The sequence below is a fragment of the Schistocerca serialis genome, chromosome 2 (assembly GCF_023864345.2).
Source record: "Schistocerca serialis cubense isolate TAMUIC-IGC-003099 chromosome 2, iqSchSeri2.2, whole genome shotgun sequence".
NCBI lineage: Eukaryota > Metazoa > Arthropoda > Insecta > Orthoptera > Acrididae > Schistocerca > Schistocerca serialis.
The window spans coordinates 548,955,190-548,977,398 of record NC_064639.1 but is presented as its reverse complement, the minus strand read 5'-3'; the positions used below and the strand labels follow the sequence as shown (position 1 = coordinate 548,977,398).

Genomic DNA, 22,209 nt, shown 5'->3' with positions numbered 1-22,209 from the left:
TTGGCCGGGTGGGAGTATTTGTAAGTTGTGAACTATATCTGTCACTTGATGTTCACCTTCTGCTACATGTAGGCAAATATGTATTTGTTTATGTTTTTAAACGAAGAGTGTCCATGTGTTCCCGGAAAGGTTTGTTAAATTTCTTCCTGTTTGGCCAATGTATCACTCTGAATACGAATTGCAGTTAAGTTTGTACATTGCAGGTAGATTCTATGGCTTACTGTTATTTATAATTTTATGGATGGCTTTTTTCTTTTTATTTTGTTATTTGTCTAACAACTGATTTTGACATTTGTTCCTCGGAAAAGGTTTATGTGACCGTTTTCCGGAAAACGGTATGCTCACATATTTTTCTGTGATGTGGCGTTATTTAGCGTTGGTTTGTTTATGTGGTTGGTTATGTGGGAATTTATGTTACTATTTAGTTCCCGTATTAGTTCTGGACTACAGCCGTTATTGTTAGCAATTACTGTAATAGTATAATCATCTTGTGGTGTTACAGCTCTTCTTGTTATGTCCGTGCTTGCTACGAAAATAGGACGAGGAATTCCGCTTTATGCAAGACACCTTATCACTTTTTGTGCTATCTTCAGTGGGCTATTTTTTTATTTTCTAACTGTAAAATTGTTGTTACATATTAACATTTAGCGAATCTTTTGGTACCTAATATTTACAACTGTGAGTGAATAATTGTTGTAAAATACTATACACCATTTGTTCATAGTTCAAGGTTGAGATATGTATTAACGACTTAATGCATTGTGTGTTGTTTATAACGTTATGTCAAAGTTCTGTTTATACCTTAATTGGGAGAAAGAGTGGATGTATGCATTAGTTTACATACTTGCATGATGCTAGTGGACATTTATTTTGGTAGCTATTCTGCTACACAATCTACAACTTCTCATCTGCAACTTCTCATCATCCGGAACCGACATGGTATGATGACAGCGAATCATCAGCATCGGTGCAGCCGGAATGCGTGGGTCGGGATAATTGGCGTCCGTATTTTGGGACCAATGTTTCTTCCACGTCGCCTAACAGGCCGGAACTATCGGCTTTTCTTGAGGGTGACTTTGCCTCTCCTCTGGAAGAAGTGCCATGGATGATTCGAATGGTTATGTGGCTGCTACATGATGGCGCTCCAGCCCACTTCGCCGTTAACGTCCGGACGCATCTCAGTCGTGTCTTTCCTGGCCGATGGGTCAGGAGAGGCGTCCAGTTGCATGGCCTGCTCGCTAACCGGATCGCAACCCATGCGATTTTGGGTATGGGGACATTTCGAAAAGTATCGTGTATCCAGAGCCAATTTCAGATGTGGAGACACTGGAGCAGCGTATTCATACTACCTTTGACTCTGTTCGGATACAGCCTGGCCGATGTGAACGTGTGAGGCAAAACATGCTACGGGGCGTATACGCAAGCGCTGAGACACATGGAAACCATTTTCAACGCATACTGCAACTGTGGCTGCATCGTACAGTGCGTATTAGACAGCAGTCTCTATAACAATGTATGATTGAATAAATGGTCTCTAGCATAGAAACCACGCATTTCCGGACATAAGTTCATTAGACCTTTTTTTGCTCCATTTCCTCCCATCGATCACGGTCGAAAAAATCACACTGCATCACCATGTATGATTGGATAAAGAATCCTTTCGAGCTTTCCAGTAACCACCGCACTTCACAACTTAAATATCAAGAATCAGATTAATGCAACTTCTGGATTTCTATTCAGCAGCATTTCCTCACCTAAGTAATAAAGCATTCCTCGTTTAGCTGCAGTGTTCTACAACTTCGCGTGGAAGTACATCTTCTGTTAGGGCTAATATAAAAACTATTAAACCTGGAGGTTGGAGAAAGTTAGGTAAGGAAATGCGTGTGAATATGTTCTACACCCGAGCCAATATAAGACAGACTTGTAATGCTCCTCAACCTCACTATAATCGTAATAGTATTGTGTCTCTGAAAAGGTGTTTAATGTATAATCATGCTGTACTTAGAAATGAAATATAAAAATTAATATTTCTTTAAAATATCACTATTTTGTTACAATAGAGTTTTTTATTAATATTTGTGGGAGTATGTCTCATGAAATTGAATATACGAGGGTTATTCGGAAAGCAAGGTCCGATTGGTCGCGAAATGGAAAGCAGAGTGAAAATCCGTTGAAGATTCGCACAGATGCGAAATAGAAAGCAGAGTGAAAATCCGATGAAGATTTGCACAGATGTGTCGGACAGTGTCTCTAGTATGCGCGTCGATCGCGTCACGCCGCTCTTCCCGGTTCTTAGCGCACAATGAGCACGTAAAGACGCCTAGAACATAGTGTCTCCCGCCAAGTGTGTGTGCCTTCCGAGAGATTTCGCCTATTTCGTGTAACCTTACATAACGTAATTGCCATGCAGTTCCTTCTTCATGACAATTCTCGGCCGCACACAGCAGGGACATTGAGACCGTGAATGTGTGTATATTTTAGAATTTAATTGTGGGTGGAATTCCTGGCTTCAGTTATTATAGTATGACAATAGCGTCAATAGATTTCGGCCAAAGGGAGGGAGGTTGGGGTGAGGGGAAACACAGGGCGCAGTCAGCTCGGACGAATTGAAGCAGCCCGCTGAAAAAATCTTTTAGAAAACAACTAACTGTAGAACGTGCTATTACCACTTACCCCTTCCGCTCACCACAAGTCCCTTCCCATCGCTCCGTATCCGAACTGGTTTTCATAACTGTGTACCGCCCGGGTGACCAGATTGGGCGACATTTTGCCCTTTGGGCTACTAATGATAGGATTAAACCATCGCCGTTTCGGTGATATTTTTGTTGATCAACGCGATTTTATGGTGACACAGGAAAATCCAAATGTGTTTTTATGCTGTGAATTTAATGTTATTTGTAACGATTTTTACCGCTCTCCTGCCTTGTGAAATACTGACATATTCCAATCCCAACGTTCCATCAGGCTTCACATAACGTTAAGGTGGATAGGTAATGAGGCTATTGCAGTCGCGCGTACATTTTAACTTACCATAGCGCTATTAGGACGAATCAGAATCGTTTTTCCTCTTCATTCTTTTTACAGACTTATCGATAGTTAGAAACTAACACAAGAGCACACAGCACAAAAACAATAAACGACAGCATTTTCATTACATTCAGCTGCAAGTAAGAAGTGAACTGATTAACAAAGAAACAGCTGAACTCAAGGAAGGCCAACAATGTACAGTAGTTGGTCTTCTTCGACAAGTAGTGATGGGCGTTAGTCATCGGCCCGCCTGAACATCTCCCCCCCCCCCCCCCCCCCCCCGCCTTTCGGCTATGTTCTTATCTGAATGCACGTCGTATTTTGCCCGTAGTGTTTATAATATCTTCCAAGATGCACTAGGTGAGTCCGTCCTGTGCCATATGGAACGTAATGAATGTATGTGGAGCCGCAGCCGGGGCGAGAAGCAGGCGGTCGTGCGTTCGACAACCGGCCGGAGCGCGCCGTGACCTCGGCAAGGACAGCGGTCAGCGGCCCGCTGCAAATGCCAGCCGCAGCTGGACGGGGCCGCGTCCACAAGCGGGCCGGCGTAATACTGGCCCGTAAAACAACCGCTACCGCAGTGGTTACATCTCAGTCGCGTGTTGCTGTATCATTAAGGGGCAAGATATGTACACATAGTGAGATAAACACCGGCTGAGCTTGTTTTATGATTTCTTCGTAACTAACCGGCGTGTGTGAAAGTGTTCCTAGCCTCCAAAAGGAAGGAAGATAACGGTTTAACGTCCCGTCGACAATGAGGTCATTAGAGACCGAGCACATGTAGTACAATTTACGGATGAGGAAGGAAATCAGCGGTACCCTTTCAATGGAACCATTCCGGCATTTGGCTTATGCGACTTCGGGTAATCACGGAAACCTAAATCTGGGTGGTCGTCCCGCATGCGAGCCCAGTGTGTTAACTACTGCGCCGCGTCGCGGAGTCCCTATTCTCCAGCGTGTCTATTAATTTTCTTAAGAGGTACTGATCTACCGACGAGGCTACCCTACTTGAAAAAAAAACTGAGCAAAAAGAAAATGCTTCATCTGTGCAACGAAGACACGGCCACGTACCAGAAGAAACGTATAACACCGTCCCAGGAGTCCACTTATGGGCTATCCTACCGCTGAACATATTTCCTTTTTGAGAACACTAGGGGAGGCGTACACTTCTAACAAGCGTAAAAATTCCACTGAGATTCTGCGACTGTATCGTGCTCTTCCTCTGGAACACACCGACATACCAGCATGAATGTTAACAGATTCTTTACAGTCAATAGTATGAAACCCCACTGATGACAACTGAGAAATTGTCCATCTCCGCGATGATGCCAAACAGTGTCCCACCTACATACACGCGACTACATATTTCATATGAAAATGGAAATCAGAAACGTTCTATGCGCTATTTTTTCCATAAAACGCGATTCCATGGCTATTGTGTTCTCGATAGTCTGTTGAAAGTCCCTAGACTTGATTCAGATGCCAAACTGCGAAGAATGTCTTTGAAATACGCGTTAGTAGATGTGTGTCAGCTGTGCTATCCAGTGGAACACCAAAATTTAAAAAATATAAAGAGTCCGTTTTTGTCGACTACAGTTCTCCTAGATAAAATCTAATGCTAAATTTGTATACTTCTATCATCACAAATACATGTCCAGTCATTTTAATGTGACCACCGCCCATCTTCGACGTCAACGCGTAATAAATGACGGCAGGGGGCATTGCAGCCGTTGTCGTATTGCGGAAACGGAGCGACTTCTCTGATGTCCAAAAGAAGAAGGACATTTGCTTTCGCGCCAGGGGTGGAAGTATTACCCAGATGGCTATTTGTAAACATTTCGCTTGCCGTCGTGGTTAAAGTATAATGTGCTTGGCTAAATGGCGCTGTTCAAAACCAGCGCCGAGGTAGTGGTGCCATAGACAACAGACGTGAACGACGGCTACGAAGAAAATGGTTCAAATGGCTCTGAGCACTATGCGACTTAACTTCTGAGATCATCAGTCGCCTAGAACTTAGAACTAATTAAACCTAACTAACCAAAGGACATCACACACATTCATGCCCGAGGCAGGATTCGAACCTGCGACCGGAGCGGTCGCTCGGCTCCAGACTGTAGCGCCTAGAACCGCTCGGCCACTTCGGCCGGCCATGCATCTATCCTTGGGGACCATCCACCCTAACTGCAATCCGCTTTTCTTCGACGCGATGACGTCTACCAGCAGGACAATGTAGCGGGTCACACAATTCGCAGTGTACGTGCGCGGTTTGAAGAGCACCAGGATGAGTTTGTCGTACTTCTCCGGCCACAAAACTTCTCAGATTTCAACCCAATCGAGATACTGTGGGCCCACCTCGATCGGACTGTTCGCGCCGTGGATCCTCAACCGAGAAATCCAGCGCAGCTGGTCACGGCACTCGAGTCGGAGAGCCTCCACATCCGTGTCTCGCAGCGATCCGGCCTTTGGGTGGTGGACACATTAATGCGGCTGGACTGTGCAAAACGTAGCGCGTCGGTGTTAATGGCACTTGCGACATAAACTTTATTCCCATTACTTGTCGAAAACATATTTGAGAAGGTGGCTGTCGCAAAATGCTAGTGGATTCTTGGAAAGAAGAAAACAGCAACCAGTCTCTGTTAATAATGCTGTTTATTTACACAAAAAAGTTCATCTTCATATCGGTGTTCACAGCGTATACAACATTTTTTGTTTTTTAGATCAGTTGCTGAGAAAAAGCAGCCAACGGCTTATAGTGAAAGGATCAAACCCGTCAGAAAACTAGTGATCCCCAAAAAATGGGAGAAAGAAACAGGCTATGTTGCTCGGATCTTCTTTGAACGTACGGTCGTAATTTCAGTAATAAACATCTTCGCGATGCTTTTAATGGAAGTTAATGCTTCCCAGAAAGCGGAGGATGGACACTGAGGGCGAATACTACCCACTCTAGTAACAGGTACGTATTTTGGAAGAACAAATCAATAATCCGAGAGACATTACTACAAGGAATTGTAAATAACTGGAAGACAGAATAATAATTGTATTTGAAGGATCATAAGAAATATGCCATAAAAATTGCTGACTTAAGCACAATCATTTATTGTCCAACGATTCTCATATACGACCATCAGATTCGTACACTGGCATAAAAGTACGTACGTACGTACGAGAAAATACTCGTATGAGATTTGTATTCAAACACTTCCTCTGAGAGTCAAGCCTACTCTAAAACACCTCGTCATTATGTTTACCTGCTGAAAGGGCTTAAATATCAGTTTTCTCAGGAAGAATATATTTTGCATTCCTTACAGCCCCCGTTATTCGCGAGGCATTTGCATCGTAAGCCCATCATTAGTCTGAGCACAGGACTGCCTTTATCGATCTGCCGGCAGTTTGTTCGGAACTGTGCATAATGCGTGCAATTAATTACAGCCCGGCCGGGACGAGTTTTGGGATAATGGCGCACTGCGACGCGAAGGGATATCGCGTGCGGCGCTCTGTCCAGGAGCATTCGGTACCTGTACCAGCGTCTTCATGGTCATAGGAAGCCTTTATGGTAAACAACAAGCATTTTTAAATTTTGCTTCGCTTTTATCTAAACGAACAGCTGGTTGCATCAGTGGGATCACAAAATGTGAACAATAGTGTAAGATCGCTAGGTCGACTAATGAAAAGATGGCAGGAAAAACTTCTCGACCAGTCTATAATACGTCAAGAAGTCTAATACTTGGACATATAATGATGCTTCGCTTTTACGTAAAACTGTTCTGTTCTTAAGTCCCTCCCCCCCCCCCCCTTTCCACCCTTAAAAATTCCAAGATAACCATTATTATTTCCATAATACAGGTCCTTAATTTCACCTTGTGTGCGCTCACATTCGAGCTACTTCTGACACCTAGAGCCACAACGAGATCGCTCGTAGTGGAGGTCAATCTAGAGAGTGTCCTGTAAGAGCAGTTGCAGACAGGTTTCTGAATTTAGCATAGACACGAAGGCGGATAATTTGCTACGATAATATATTTTCATCCAAAAAATAAATCCGTTCGTGGTCCACGTCTAACTTCTTGATGGCTCCTCGAAGGGCGAACACACACTCTGCCTCACACTAAGTGGCTTAGACACTGCGATACGTACATCTACTTACCAAATCACTAGCAGTAGCAGATCTTTGAGGGCCGCTTGAATGAAAAATTGTGTTGTGCTGTAGCCGCCAGCATGAACCGACAACATGAAACAGCTCAACCGGACTATGCTCGAGGGTGAATTTCTCATTTATTCATATACACATACTGCTGCTACAGTACATACAAAAGCTATAGTCTCTCTGGTAACCATCGCAGACGCGTATCTCTCTCCTCCACCACGCAGTCGTTTTTGATTTTAGTGAATGGTATAGAGATGCGAGACTGTTGAATATTTTGTGAAAGTAATGCCTGGGACACTAAACTCATAGTGTTTCTAAGTAGCGTCAGGCGGTTTCCGGAATAACTGTGGTGTATAAACTTGGAGAAATGCATGACTCAGGCTGTGCTGTGTTGCAATACACTTATTCTCTAACGGTTTAGATCATGGACCATATTTACAGTGAAAAAATATCTATTGTAATAACTTCACATGGCATACATCAAGTTGTCACAATAGACATTTTTCCACTCTGAAGATGGTCCATGATCGCAACCGTTAGTGAATAAGTGTATTGTGAAGCAGCATAGTGTCCATCACGAATGTCTCCAGGTATCTCGATGCTGTTGACAGCTGAAACAAAATTTTTATCCTTTAATAAATGCACTCCCGATTCCTTTTCGTCTCTTTCTCTAACTAAACTGGATATCCTTAGACTACGGTCTTTATGGACCTATCAGTCGGCAGGAGGCTAATTCGTAAACCGAAAAAGAAATGGATGTGTTTCATCAGATTAACTGTGCACAAATTCAACTCTTCATACAACATGGGGAGTACCACTGCAGAATCGGTGATAAAAGGAATATGTGAAAATCACCAACTGTTAGAAGGTTCAGTACGATAGGATATGGGTTAAGACATCAGACATTAACTTACATAGTACTTAACCACAAAGGGCGAAAGCTGCAGGGGAATAGAGATATTAGAAAATGGCTCTGAGCACTATGGGACTTAACATCTGAGGTAATCAGTCCCCTAGAACTTACAACTACTTAAACCTAACTAACCTAAGGACATCACACACATCCATGCCTGAGGCAGGATTCGAACCTGCGACCGTAGCGGTCACGCGGTTTCGGACTGAAGCGCCTAGAACCGCTCGGCCACCGCGGCCGGCTAGAGATATTAGAATATACGCATCAAGTAACTCCTCAGTTTACGTTGGATGGAGTTGCTACTGTGAGCATGGAACTGGCACAACAGAGGAAATAGTGGCTCGTCGCATATATCAGTCAGAGGACAGTTGAGTAATAAAACGGATGAAAAAAAGGCAAAACTACAGTGACATTTGTGTAAATAGGAATATATTGAAAGAATGACCCGTATTAAACTAAACCTGGAATATGTGTTGATCATTATACCAGTCACCAGCCATGTATGAGTAGGACAGCAGGGAGATATCAAATGTGTAGGCTGAATGCCAGAGTGTTTGAGTGCAAAAGACAGGTTTATGTTAAATCATGAAGTAAAGAGAATACAAACGATTGGTCTGTGTTGAAACAAGCGCCATAATGCCTCGTTGACGTCAAAGAGCGCAGCATCAGATGTGAGGGACTCCGAACGGCGCAAAATTTTCTCTTTCAGACAAATATGTTTGTCATAGCGTGACATTTCGGTTCGTACAGGACATCTTGCTACGACAGCGATGCGCGTGTGCAACGAGTGGACAGAAGAGCTGCTACTGAGTGCGCACACACCGTGGCCACGACACGGGTCGTCGGCTTGGTCGCTGTGGCCCATACAGCTACTTTGACTGTGTCGGCTCGACGCTGGAGCACTGCAACGGTTGTGCACCTGTCTACATCGACGTTTTTGGCGTTGTCCGTTGTGGGCTAGACTGGGGGAACTTATGCCACCACTCTTCTTGCTTTCTTTCTTTTCCTACAGCTGTAGAATTTAACATACAGGGTGGTCCATTGATGGTGACCGCGCCAAATATCTCACGAAATAAGCGTCAAACGAAAAAACTACAAAGAACGAAATCATAAAGGGGTAGGTCAAAGCTGCTTTTCTGTCCAGTTGGCAATGTGGACTATGTTATTAGCCGTGAAAACACACCACGTGGGTTATAAAACGGTCAGAAAGACTGCTTTCCTTCTTATTTGTTGCTCAGTCCTGTCTCATTAGTTTCTCGTTCGTTTACCGTGTCTCAGTCGTTCTTTGTCGACGTGAACCTTGGCAAGCACTCTGCCGCTATGCTAGATAACAGCACCTTGAATGCACACTTGCAGAGTCCCGTCTTGCTGTTAATTCCGTCGCGTCGCGAGAATACGACGCTAACGGATGCCCGAGTTTAGACCCCGCACGCCTCGGGTAGACGATACGACCTGCCGCCCATTTACGTGCTGTCGATAGGATGGTAAGCGCCATAGTCTACGAAATCCCTTGCAGCGAAATCTAGAACTCTCATAGCTATTTATTCTCTTTGTGTGTAGTTTTTCCCGAATGGATTTGAAATTCCTTGTGTCCTATTATCGCGTCCCAAACCAGAGTGGTCCTTGGGATTGAGCGACTGAGTTTGGGGTGAAAGGGTAATAGTATGTTTGCCTAAGTGAGAGGGGGTCTTGACCTGACTATGTTGTTAAAACTCCTTTATTACAAAAGGTAAGTACTGGAATTAGTACTGAATGACGAAAACTGAGTGTTTTACAACTTCTGACTTTGTTCAGAAAATATCCCAACCTAGTATTACGTTTGCTCTAAATGGATTCCATCCACGAAAGACCAAGTACTTACGCAGGGACAGTGGCTAACACCGTTCCGTCTATTAAAATAATCTGTGAACACTAACTACGTCTGCACCCACGAAACGACGCGCAGGAGCCCGCAGCTACCCAGCTGGAACTCCAGCTACAGTTGCGAACTACTGCTGATAACTCTCCTTAGCCCTGCTCGGCCAATACGAGGGCTATTCGGAAAGTAAGATCCGCTTGGGTGCGAAATGAAACCACAGTGAAAAACCGATGAAGCTTTCCACAGACGTGTTGAACAGTGTCCCTAGTACGCCCGTCGATCGCGGCCGCTTAGCTCTTTTCAGCTCTGAGCGCACAGTGAGTACGTAAAGATGCGTCGAAAATAGTGTCTCCCGTCAAATATGAGGGCCTGGTAAGAAATGCTGCCTGATGTCATGCAGCCCACATAGCATAACTGTCATGCATTTCCTGTCATACGTTTCCTTCTTCATGACAAATCTCGGCCGCACTCTGCAGAGGCTATGAAGATGCTCCTGCAGCGTTTTCGATGAGAGTGTTCGATCACCGACAATACAGCCCGTAATTGGCTCCCTCCGAGTTTTATCTCTGTTCACATGGACTGCATGTTTTGAAGACAACATTCTGGCACAGTCAACGAGCTGTAGAGCAGCATACAGTATTGTCGGAAAGCACTGGCGGCTGCCTTCTATGACTAGGGTATTAGAAACTTGGTACAGTGCTATGACAAATGTAAGTTGGAGCGGCGACTATGTAGAAAGGTAGCAGGAAGGTGTAGTTACCTGTTGCAAATAAAACAGTGTTTATTTTCACAGTGGTTTCCATTTCGCGACAGATCGGACTGACTTTCTGAATAGCGCTCGTATCCTCGGCTGTTTCCGTCAATCTCTCCATTTCCACTAGGAAATGCCATGACTGTCTTGACTCTCTCTTCAGAGCGTCTGCATCCGAGTTAATTTCACCTTCGCCCCCGTCAGTCGCTGACTTGGTGTAATATTGAAGGCCCTCGCCATCTCACTGGTTCCAATTACGCACTGTTTATCGGAAGATGAGGGGGGGGGGGGGGGAGGGGGCGAGGGAGGCGTCTGTTGTAAATTCATGTCCTAGCCCTGCTGAAGGTTCTCCATGACGTGTATGTTCAAAAATGGTTCAAATGGCTCTGAGCACTATGCGACTTAACTTCTGAGGTCACCAGTCGCCTAGAACTTAGAACTGATTAAACCTAACTAACCTAAGGGCATCACACACATCCATGCCCGAGGCAGGATTCGAACCTGCGACCGTAGCGGTCGCCCGGCTCCAGACTGTAGCGCCTAGAACCGCACGGCCACTCCGGCCGGCGACGTGTATGTCCCCCAGAGCTATTCCTCCTTGCAAACTGGGCTCAGGACCGGAAGGCAGCTTGAACTGATCTCAACAAGAAGTGCGTTACAATTCCGAATTTTTTTTCCCCCTAAAATTTCTTCTATTCTGCTACTCTTTCTTGATGGGCTTGGTAGCCATAAATGGACCACTACAACAACAGAGTCCCTCAATAATAATCCGTTTTAGAGCTTCCGGCAGCACTAAACCTAATTCTTTCCCTCTGACTCTCGCAGGAGCGCTGTGCTCGCTAGTTTTGTGCAGCCTTTACCCCACATCCCCATCTGTCTCTGACATGACGTAATGCTGAAGGCGTGCTGCCTTCACGTTGGCTCTCTTTTGCACTCTTCCTTAGTACCTGAGGCTGAGTAGAGAGGGCGTTTCTAGCGTGTTATTTCCATGATATGACACATAGGTTCCCTTTCCAGAACGCCTCTCTCTGTCTTCTATTCTTGTGCTCGATGTTACTTTGGAAAACTTTCCATCCCCTTATTTTGAGATAGGTGTGTAGTGAGCACACCTGGTAAGGATAGTGCTGTATGCTCACGTCGCATCCGGTGGTTGCCGCCACCCTGGCCGGCTGTATACTCGCCGTCGAGTGACGCCAGGCATCCTGCCGATTCCAGTTACTGCACTGAATCTGGTTTACATTTTCTTTGTAAGACACGGCCCTTTTCCTCTGTGGATACGACAAAGTTTGGGCAGAAATACCTGCAGTACGACGAGAATCTGGTACTGCCACTGTCCTGATCAGATGGCAAATTTCTCCGGCGGTAAGAAGTTGCTAATCTGAGAGTAGGAAAGGAAGCGACAGTCAGCGACTAACCCCAGCATTTACGAGGGTGAACTTTTTTGAGCCACCGGTGCGATTTTCCTCTTAATTTCTGGAAACCACTATAATTTCGAGGCCTTCAGCGAACAGCACGCCTACGCTAGCCCAGAGCGGAAGTGATGAGCGAGCTGTAAGAGAGCGCCGGCTCCAGACCGCAGCCAGCCGTGGCCTATGGCCGGCGTGCCTCCTCCGGCCCCCTTCCACAGCAAGTGGATGGGAAGGCAAGAAACCAGTCCTGCCGCGGCGTAAATCTAACGCCGCCATCTGCTGCGGCCGGCTGGCCGGCTCGCGGCAGGAGGCGCCTCTGCCAAGCCTCGCCCTGCTCTGCCATTGTGGCCGTCTGCAGAGACGCGCGCCGCTCTTCACCAAACCTGTTCTCACTTTCCGATTGCGCCGGCATCGCCGCTTGCCGCGTGTTTGTCCCCAATCTGGTTTCGGCCGGGACAGCTCTTCGCCACTGATTCTCCTCCTTTTTCTCGCATTCTCGTTATAATTGCGAGATAAAGTGCCAAATAAATCCGCGGTTCTGCGCGGAATATACAACGTGTACTGTATATCTTAATAACCTGCTGCTGCTCCCACTGCTGGTACTGGGGCGGCGTTCAAAACGGCAGCGAGCGCTTTCAGTCTTGTGTCCCAGTAAACATTAGCCTTATCAACATTATTCTTATCCATTAATGCATCGCATGGCAGTACGTAGTAGTAGCAGTAGTACACATAACTTGAAAATATGTAAATATAAAATGGTAAACTACAATCAAATGAAACTATATGTGCTGGTAAACCTCTTACGTTATTTGATTTTCAAACAGCTGAGCAGAACTGAACGTACTCAGACGTTTCTCTCTTTACTTATTCTCGTCAACACTAAACTGACACAATATTTTTAGCGCAACGCAATCTGACATTCAATAATCCCTACAAAAGAATAGCCCTGACTAACAATAACTTATACCTTTCATGAATCACTTACCTCACAAAAATCTTCGTTACTCGAACTACTGTAATACAGCGAGTGCCAATACTGCCAGCTAAATAAAAGATTGTAACTACTGAAGGCACTAATTACTGATAGGCACTGTTAGCAAATGAAAGATTTTGATAGAGAACAAACAATGTATTTACCTTAATAATGTTCAAAGGTCATTATATATATATATATATATATATATATATATATATATATATATATATATATATATATTATTATTATTATTATTATTCGTTACAGTCAACTTTGGACTACGCTAAGCATCAGTCATTTCTTGTGCTTTTTCTTGCGTTCTTCCCAGTACTTCTTCATTTTTTCTGAGTGGGCTTCTTTACGTTCTTGCGACCAGGTTGTTCCCGTCTTCTTTGATTGCGTTCGGTCTTTGAATCCCTGTATTTTGTTGATGGCATTCCTATATTCCATTCTGTTGTAAACTGTCTCTGGTATAATGTTCATTTCTGCAATGTCTTCTTTTACTTCTTTCAGCCAGTTAATTTGTGTCTTTCTGCTTTCCATGTATTCCAGGATTTTCTTTGCCGTTCTTTCTGGTGCCATTCTTTTGACATGCCCATAGAAACTCAGTCTTCTCTTTTTAAAGGATGTTGTCAGTTTTTCAATTTTCTCGTATAACTCTTTATTGGATCGCAATTTATAATCCTGTCCATCCTTTTTAGGTCCTAAGATCTTTCTCAGTATTTTTCTCTCTTTTATTTCCAATTTCTCCAACAGACGTTTTCTGTTCAGTGGGATGCATTCAATCGCATACAAACTTTCTGGTTTTATTACCGCATTGTAGTGCCTGAGCTTGGCATTGATGGAGATCGACTTTTTATTGTATACATTTCGGCATAGCTGGTATGCCGTTTCCATCTTTATTGCTCTTTCCTGTAGTGAAACATTTGGTAACCCTGTCGGTGTAATCCATTCCCCTAGATACTTAAATTTATGAACTCTCTTAATTATTCCATATTTAGTTTGCAATGTCTGTGTTGGGTCTGTTTTGTCCTGTATCATCAGTTCTGTCTTTTCATACGATATTTGTAGACCTGTCTTCTCAGCGATCTCATGCAGCATTTCTATCTGAATCTTTGCTGTTTCGATGTCATCTGCCAATATTGCCATGTCATCAGCAAATGCCAGACATTCAATTTTTGTTTTATTTCTTCCTAACGTTATCCCATTTTTCACTCCAGCTTCTGCCATCTTCTTTCTCCATTCCCTGACCACTTTTTCAAGGACAATGTTAAACAACAGCGGGGAGAGCCCATCCCCTTGTCTAACACCTGTTCCAATTACAAACGGTTGTGACAATCTACCCAAAAACTTCACTTGCGATTTTGTTCCCGTAAGGGTTTCCTGGATTAGACTTTTGCTTTTATCATCAATCCCAAATTCTTCTAATGTGTTAATCAGAGTTGGTCTATCAATAGAATCATATGCTTTTTTGAAGTCTATGAAAGTAATTACTAGATTTTTCGATGTGCGTGCGCGAAGTTGTATTATGGAGAGTAGACTGAATATCTGTTCACTGCATGATCTTCCTTTTCTAAACCCAGCCTGATATTCACCCAGTTCTTTCTCTACCTGATTTTCAATCCTGTTTTGTAGTGCCTTGGATAGGATCTTATAGGCCACTGATAACAATGAGATACCTCTGTAGTTATTTGCATTTGTCTTGGCACCCTTCTTATGTAACGGATGAATCAATGCTGTCTTCCATTCCTCCGGAATCTTCTCTGTATTCCAAATCTCTTCAAACAGCGCCTCGAAGTTATTTATTAAGTTTTCTCCTGCGTATTTCAGTAGTTCCGCGACTAACGAATCTTTACCAGATGCTTTATTGTTTTTCAATCCTTTCAAGATCTCTTTAATTTCTTCTTTATTAGGTGGTTCAGAGTCTGGTAGCTTATTCTTAGGCTTCTCAAATGTCAAGGTTTCATCAGGTCTTTTGCAGCTTAGCAGCGTTTCAAAGTAGTTCGCTAGGTGTTGGCAATTTTGTTCCACGCTGGTGATCAGATTTCCTTTTTCATCTTTGAAGCAGAGTGTCGGTGGTTTATATCTTGTTATTGTAGTTCTGAATGTTTGAAAGAAATTGCGTGTATTATTCTTAGAAAATTCATCTTGTATTTTCTGTATTTGTTGTGTGTCATATTTCCTTCGTTCACTTTTAATGATTTTCGTCGTTTCACGTCTTTGCGTTTTGAACTGCTCCCAGTCAGTTGGCCTTTTGGTTGAGTTGTATTTCTCCCAAGTTCTGGCTCTTTTCTGTAGTGCTTTCTCACAGACCTCATTCCACCAGGGATGCTTTTTCTTTTTGGTTAGTAAAATTGTTTGTTCTGCTGCGTCTCGTGTATATATATATATATATATATATATATATATATATATATATATATATATATATCTCAGTTCTTGATATACAGTATTACAAATTTACTCTTTATGATGGACACACGTCCAGATTGTCCGCTCTCAAAAGTCTGCCATCTCTCTCCCCACGTCCACCACTACTGGCGGCTCACCTCCAACTGCGCAACGCTACGCCATGTTAACATCGAACTGCCCAACACTACAATGGCGAATATTACAACAATGCAAATCAGCCACAGACTGCACACAGCAGAGTCAGCGATTTTCATACAGAGCGCTACGTGGCGTTACCAACATAAAAAGCTAAACAGCAGACTTACAGTGTGACGTCGCACAAGTGGACGGACTACCTTAGCACGTCTCCCTCCTGAATCCAAATTTCCATTCATGCCCCAGCCCACTTGGTATCCCCCCCCCCCCCCCCCAACTCGAACAGCTTTGCAAAGGCTCTCTAACTGTATTGGAATGGCACCTCAGCAGCGAACATAACGGCGGATTCTGCCTAAAACCCAGGCACATGTGCTCTAATCAAATAAAACCATACGGTTCCAGAGACCTTTACAAATCTCAAACATCTATGATCTATATATGTAGACTGAAGCGACGAATAAAAACCTCTGGAACCTTTGTAGGTTCATTTGAACAGAGCACCAATGCCTAGATTTCAGGTAGGATTCGCCGTTTCTTTCGATGCTGAGGGCCATTCTAATGCAGTTTTAGACCTTCCGCAATACTGTTCGAGTTTAGGTGGAATACCAAGTGGACTGAGGCTGAATGGGCATTGGATAGAGCAGCAGTCATGCTAGGGTAGTGCGCGCAGTTATGCAAAGCCACTATGCCAGAGTAGCGTAGTGGTAAGCGCATCTGCCTAGTGAGCAGGAGACCTGGGTTCGAATCCCGGGCTTGGTACAAATTTTCATTCGTCGCTTTAGCCTGCATATATACGCTATAAAAATAGCGTATGACAGCAACACTGGAAGTTACGCGATTTCATGTTAGAAATCTAAGTCCAACGGTGTGAATCAGATAATGGCAGAATTGGTTGCTTCTATCACATCTGTGCTTTTTACTTTCCCGCCGTGCTCCCCGCTTCCATTCTACATTACATAAACTGCCACTCCCCACCTTATGCTTCGTGGAGCTGCGCCTCGCATTGTGCATTCTGCCTTGTTCTCATTTCCCTACAAAAACCTATGCCTGGAAGTTCTTGCATGGGATCTGTGATATATAAATAGTTCTTACTTTTTGAACACCTCTCCCATTCGCCAGTAATATCAAAGTTAGGTTCGGTGATGTTTTCCCAGATTGGTTTCTGGAACTGCAGCCAACTTCGTGGTGGATCGTTTTCGTGATTGTGGATGCGGGAGGTTTTGCGGCATGTCAGGGTCATGGAATGTCTTCACCTCTCGCAAAGCCGACTGTTCTCGTCTTAGCTCAGGTGGTGCAGTATTTGCCGAGCACATGTAATCATCAAGTCGGGGTAGATTTTAAGGTATCTGTTATCGCCCTCATCGTTTCGTTCGGTTACACATCAATTTTTTTGACCTGTACAGTTTTTAGCCACACGAGCAGTCTAATATTAAGCGGTCGAACAGGCCATAGCAGTTACTATTTTCAAAGGCGTTTTGTTTGAGTCTCCTGCTCCCCTTCCCCCGCCCCCCCCCCTTCACTCTTGCCCCAGCAGTTTCCTAACGATGTTGATTCTGTCATAGATTGTAGACTTACATGACCATTATTTACATCATTTCCGGGCTAAGATCTTTTTCACTTTTCATTTTCTACTCCAAGAAGCAGACCCAGACCATTAAAGAGTCTCGGTTCTTTCCAACCGGCTGGATGGGAGTTGGGCAGAGGGAAACTCCACTGGGGATATTTGGGAGGGTATTTCCAACTCTGGCAGTCACCTGATAACTAAGGAACATCTCCCAAAATGTTATCACTTGTCCCAGAAAAAAATTGAAATTTCTTGTATGTGTTTGTTGTGTGCGTCATTGTGAATGTATTGTGTGAGTGATGGCTATCCTGAACGGCAAAGTGGACTGCTCAAGTAATCTCCCATGAGAGCAAGGGTCTTTGCAGCCAAATTCCAGGCGGGCTGATAGGGGGCAGAGGCAATCCCAATTGCGAACATTTTGAAGCGGTTTTCCAGTTCTAGCATTTGTGTTACAACGAAGAGAAACTTCTCAAAAACTTTAGTCGGAACGGAGGGATAGGAGCTATTTTTAATTTAATTCTGGGATCGAAATGGCCCGCACAAAACATATGAAGCGTTGTGTATCTAAATATTTATTTGTACATATGTATACTGGGTAAGGTCGGTGACTTGCTCGACGTGTAAAGTGTACGTGACGTGAGAGAGGCGTGAGTTATGGAAATGATCGTATAGCGTTATTGGCCGGGAGACCCTGTCTGAGGCTGTTCGAACGCCTTGTGCAAGTCCTTTTGTTTGGCGCCTCTTCGACCACTTGTACGTCGATGGCGTGAGGAAAAGTCCAGGCTGAAGGGCAGTGGTAGATATATAAAATTATTCCCTGACGTTTCGTCTCCGGCTACGGGAGACACCTTCGGAAGTAAAACGGCAACTACAGTCGGAGACGACATGTCAGGCAATGGTTTTATATAGCGACCGTGACCTCTCAGCCCAGAAGTTCTACCTGAAGGTGATGTTTCTACGTTTAAGTTTTTGGCGTGTGTGTTCAAAATATTTCTTTAATTTTAATGAGAGGTCTGGCAAAACACCGAGAAGTTGTGTCATGCCATCTTCCCAGGGAATGTAACGTTTAGCTGTTTGACAGTTAATTAGCTGAAACGAACACACCGCTCAGCTTTGAAGGAAGTAGCCTCTCTTTTTCTAAAACATAGTTGTGGAGTGTTTCCAAGCGGTCCGATAAAATTCTCTCTCCTTCTTCGAATGGTTTACTGTGAGTTGCGATGGTTAGATCATCTGCGTCGCTGAATTTCGGACATGTATTAGGCGGCATATCGATGATACAAATATTAAACAGCAACTATGCAAGTACTGATGCTTGGGGAAGTTCATTTATGACTTTGTTAGTATCCAACTGTGGCTTTCAATGGTTTATTAACTTGTTTGTAATCAGATCTGTAAGTTGCGCCTAGAAAAGCACTGTTCAAGTTTTAGGGCAACTGTGTCATATGCTGCAATCACGTCCACAAATGTGACACAGATTTTAAGGCCTTGTCGTAATCCTCCCACTTTTCTATGAGTCAAGCTACTGCTTGTACCAGCCACAGCAGTTTCGGTTGCTTCTGAAACCGGCCTGAAGGGGTGGGACATTAGAATCGACGACAGCTTGGTGTTGTAGACAATGCGCTTAAATAATGTCAGCACCCAGACCCGGCAGTAGCTGGAGCGGGATCCGGATGTAGATAGATACACACATAGACAGATAGATAGAATAATTGGAGCGTACACTTAAAATTTCTATTGGACAAAAATTTGCTGGGTCATCAGGCCCTTTTCTCGGTTGTAAGATTGCTAAAGTATTGACAGTTTTGAAGTGATTTGGAACATCTTCTGTATATGAAACTTCGTGGCAGATTAAAACTGTGCGCGGAACCTGGGATCTTTGCCTTTTGCACGACTCGGCCTCACAGCTTTACTTCCGCCAATACCTCACCTCCTACCTTTCAAACTTCACACATGGTCTCCTGCATACCTTTCGATATTAGCGTTCTTGGAAGTGCACGCTCCTCTGCAGAGTGAAAAATAATTTTGGAAATCGTTAAATGTAGTATACGGGAGTAAAATCTGATAACAATTTTGTTCATTCCTTACCCCGTTGTTCTGTAAATTCTGGTAATATCCTCCATCAGTTCCACTTGCTTTCGCGATTCTTACTGATTTTTTAGCCACTTTCGTGTTGTATAACGCAGATAGAGAGCGAAATTGAAGTACGCCGTCACGGAAACATTTCTCAGACTAGGGATGAAAGACTTTTAAATGTCGAAAGTATATTCAACTAAGTTGCCTTTTATGTCAGTAAATTTCGTCCAAGGTTTTTCTTGTGGGCAGAATCCGTCCCTATGTAGAAGCTGAGTAAGTACCCTTCCACCGTTCGAGAAACAGAATGCTAGATTTACCTGTGCAATGATTCACGAATATTTTAGTTTCAGGAACTAATTCGGCGTCAGTATTTAGCCCTTCTTTTCACGGGGCTAAACTGTGGTGTAAAAATTAATCTTCGCTGTCGCATTACAATTGTCGTATACGAGAAGGGAAAGAAGAGGACGCAAGTGGAATCTTCAAAGAAAGAAAAATGTACCATAAAGCAATGAAAGTGAGCTGTCGAAAGTGCTACAAACACCAGCAGGCACTCGAGATGTACTGCACGAGTGTTATGTAACAGTCAAAACAAGACCTCTAATTGGAAAACGTAATAAGGTGACTTCAGCGCCGCCGCTAATTGCAGACAGTATATTTTGCGCTCTCGTTGGTGAAGACACAGACAAACGAGTCATTGTTCTTGTAAGTAAAACAGAAACAGTAATAAATATAATTAGAAACAAAAGGTTCTGTTCACGCCGCTAATTGGATTAATGCTCGACTTGCAGTACCTTATTTCGCAAATAACGTTTGATTAACGAAACGAAATTTGGAAACGGTCTCTTGGCGTGCAAGCAGGTAAAACAGCATTATGAATAGTCTGCGATAATATGAACTATGTAATTACGACATAATTAATTTCGATCAAGCGATAAAAGAAACACGGAAAATGGGTTGTTTTGAATGGGGACTCCATCAGGAAATGCGTGCACCACGACCACGACATAAGTATTAAGAACAAAAGGAGGATCAGCATTGGTAGTTGAAGTAGAAATCTTATTTCTGTTGAAAACAGATTTCAATCACTTCGTGACAATCATCAGTGCGTATAAATACAAGCAGTAAATTACAATATCTGCACATATCAATGAAGAGCACTTGTCAGACCGAAGATACAAATGGAGTTATTCGGTTAGGGATTGGTTGATAGATTTGTTAGATATCGCCCTGAGGGATATCGTGCCAAATTCTGTCCAATTGGCGCGTTAGATATACAATATCCCAAGATGGTTGAAGGGCCCTGCCCACAATGCTTCTGACGTTCTCAATTTGGGAGTGATCCGGTGAAATTGCTGGCTAATATAGGGTTTGTCAAGAACAAACAGTAGAAATTCTCGCCGTGTGCAGACTGGCATTATCTTGCTGAAATGTAAACCCAGGACGGCTTGCCATGAAGGGCAACAAAACGAGGCGTATATTATCGTCGAAGTACCTTTATGCTGCAAGAGTGCCGCAGGTGACAACTAAAGGGGTCTTACTATGAAAGGCAATGGTAGCTCGGACCATCATTCCTAGTTACCGGGCCGCATGGCGAGCAACAGTCAGGATGGTATTCTACAACTGTCTGGGACCTCTCCAGACACTTCTTCTATCTGGAATCTCATTGACTCGAGAAGAGTAATCTTCAGTGATGGGTTTCGCTTAGAAATGAGCCTCCATGAACAGTGAAGACGAGTCTGGAGACGCCCCCCCCCCCCCCCTCCCCAGAAAGCTGTGGGTTACCATCCTGACTGTCGTCTGGCGTATGACCCAATAACCAGGAGTGATGGTCTGCGTTGCTATTTCTTTTCATAGCAGGACCCCAACGGCACAGCGGTTCAAGCCATCCTGGGCTTATATTTCGGGAAGACAATGCCCGTCCGCACACGGCGAGAGTTTTTACCGCTTGTCTTCCGGCTTGCCAAGCCATACCTTGACTAAATGGGGCTCCGAATCTCTCCCCAGTTGAGAACGTTTGGAGCATTATAGGCAGGTCCCTGCAACCATCTCGGGATTTTGACGATCTAATTCGCCGATTGGACAGAATTTGGTGCGATATACCTCAGAAAGACATCCAGCAACTCTTACTCAAGCCGAATAACTGGCCGAATAAGGGCCAGAGGTAAATCAGTGCGTTACTGACTAGCTCAGTTTGAGGAAGTCCCTCTGTTTAATAATTCAGTTTTTCTTCAGTCGTAGTCATTTGTTTGTCTGTATATGTAAATCACGTCTACTGATTTCCATGCGATTTGGGTAATTCCTTCGTGATGCTTCGTTTTTTGTCTTATATTTGTATATCTTTTGATATCTAGATGTATTTCTGCGTGACGTAAGTAGTATACAGTAATGTGAGACCTGCAGGATACGGCATACAGAAGCCGAAGACTGACCAACAAAAAAGAGCGAAGCACAGAGAAGATATGATCGGATGACACGACGTAACTTCGGATAAGTACACACCATCGACGGGTATGTAACTGATTAGAGCTGCGACTCTGTGTGACAGGTTTAACAGTCACCAGAGTGCTTTGGCGTTGTTCTTGTTTACTGTTCTTAACAGGCGTGATGGAGTGCGAACAGCGTCAGATGTTGGTTGGTCACTGTGAGAGACACGGAGATGATACATACTCACCCGAGGCAGCGTTATCAGCAACTGACAGAGTCTGAAAGGGCCCTCATTCTGAGTCTCCATTTGGTTCCAGTCGCGTAATATCCAGATTTTTGGGGCATTTGGAGGTGGTAGCGGCCTGATGCCGGACGGCACGGGAACGTGCGGTCAGCCATACTCGACGTCAAGGTTCCGGTCTACCTCGTCTGGCCACTACAAGGGAGGATTGCCGTATAATGCACCGAGCACACTGTAACCTCGTCACATCAGCTCCCGCATCCGAGAACAGGGAATGGACTCTTG

At 44.1% G+C, this 22,209-nt stretch overlaps 1 protein-coding gene and 1 non-coding gene across 2 annotated transcripts in view; one reads left to right on the top strand and one right to left on the bottom strand.

Moving 5' to 3' along the window:
- Window positions 1-22,209, bottom strand: part of LOC126457534 (ankyrin repeat domain-containing protein 6) — a 722,889-nt gene that overhangs the window by 235,387 nt on the left and 465,293 nt on the right. The window lies entirely within an intron of this gene.
- Window positions 16,310-16,381, top strand: Trnat-agu (transfer RNA threonine (anticodon AGU)). Its single transcript has one exon. It is a non-coding gene; the product is annotated as a tRNA-Thr (tRNA).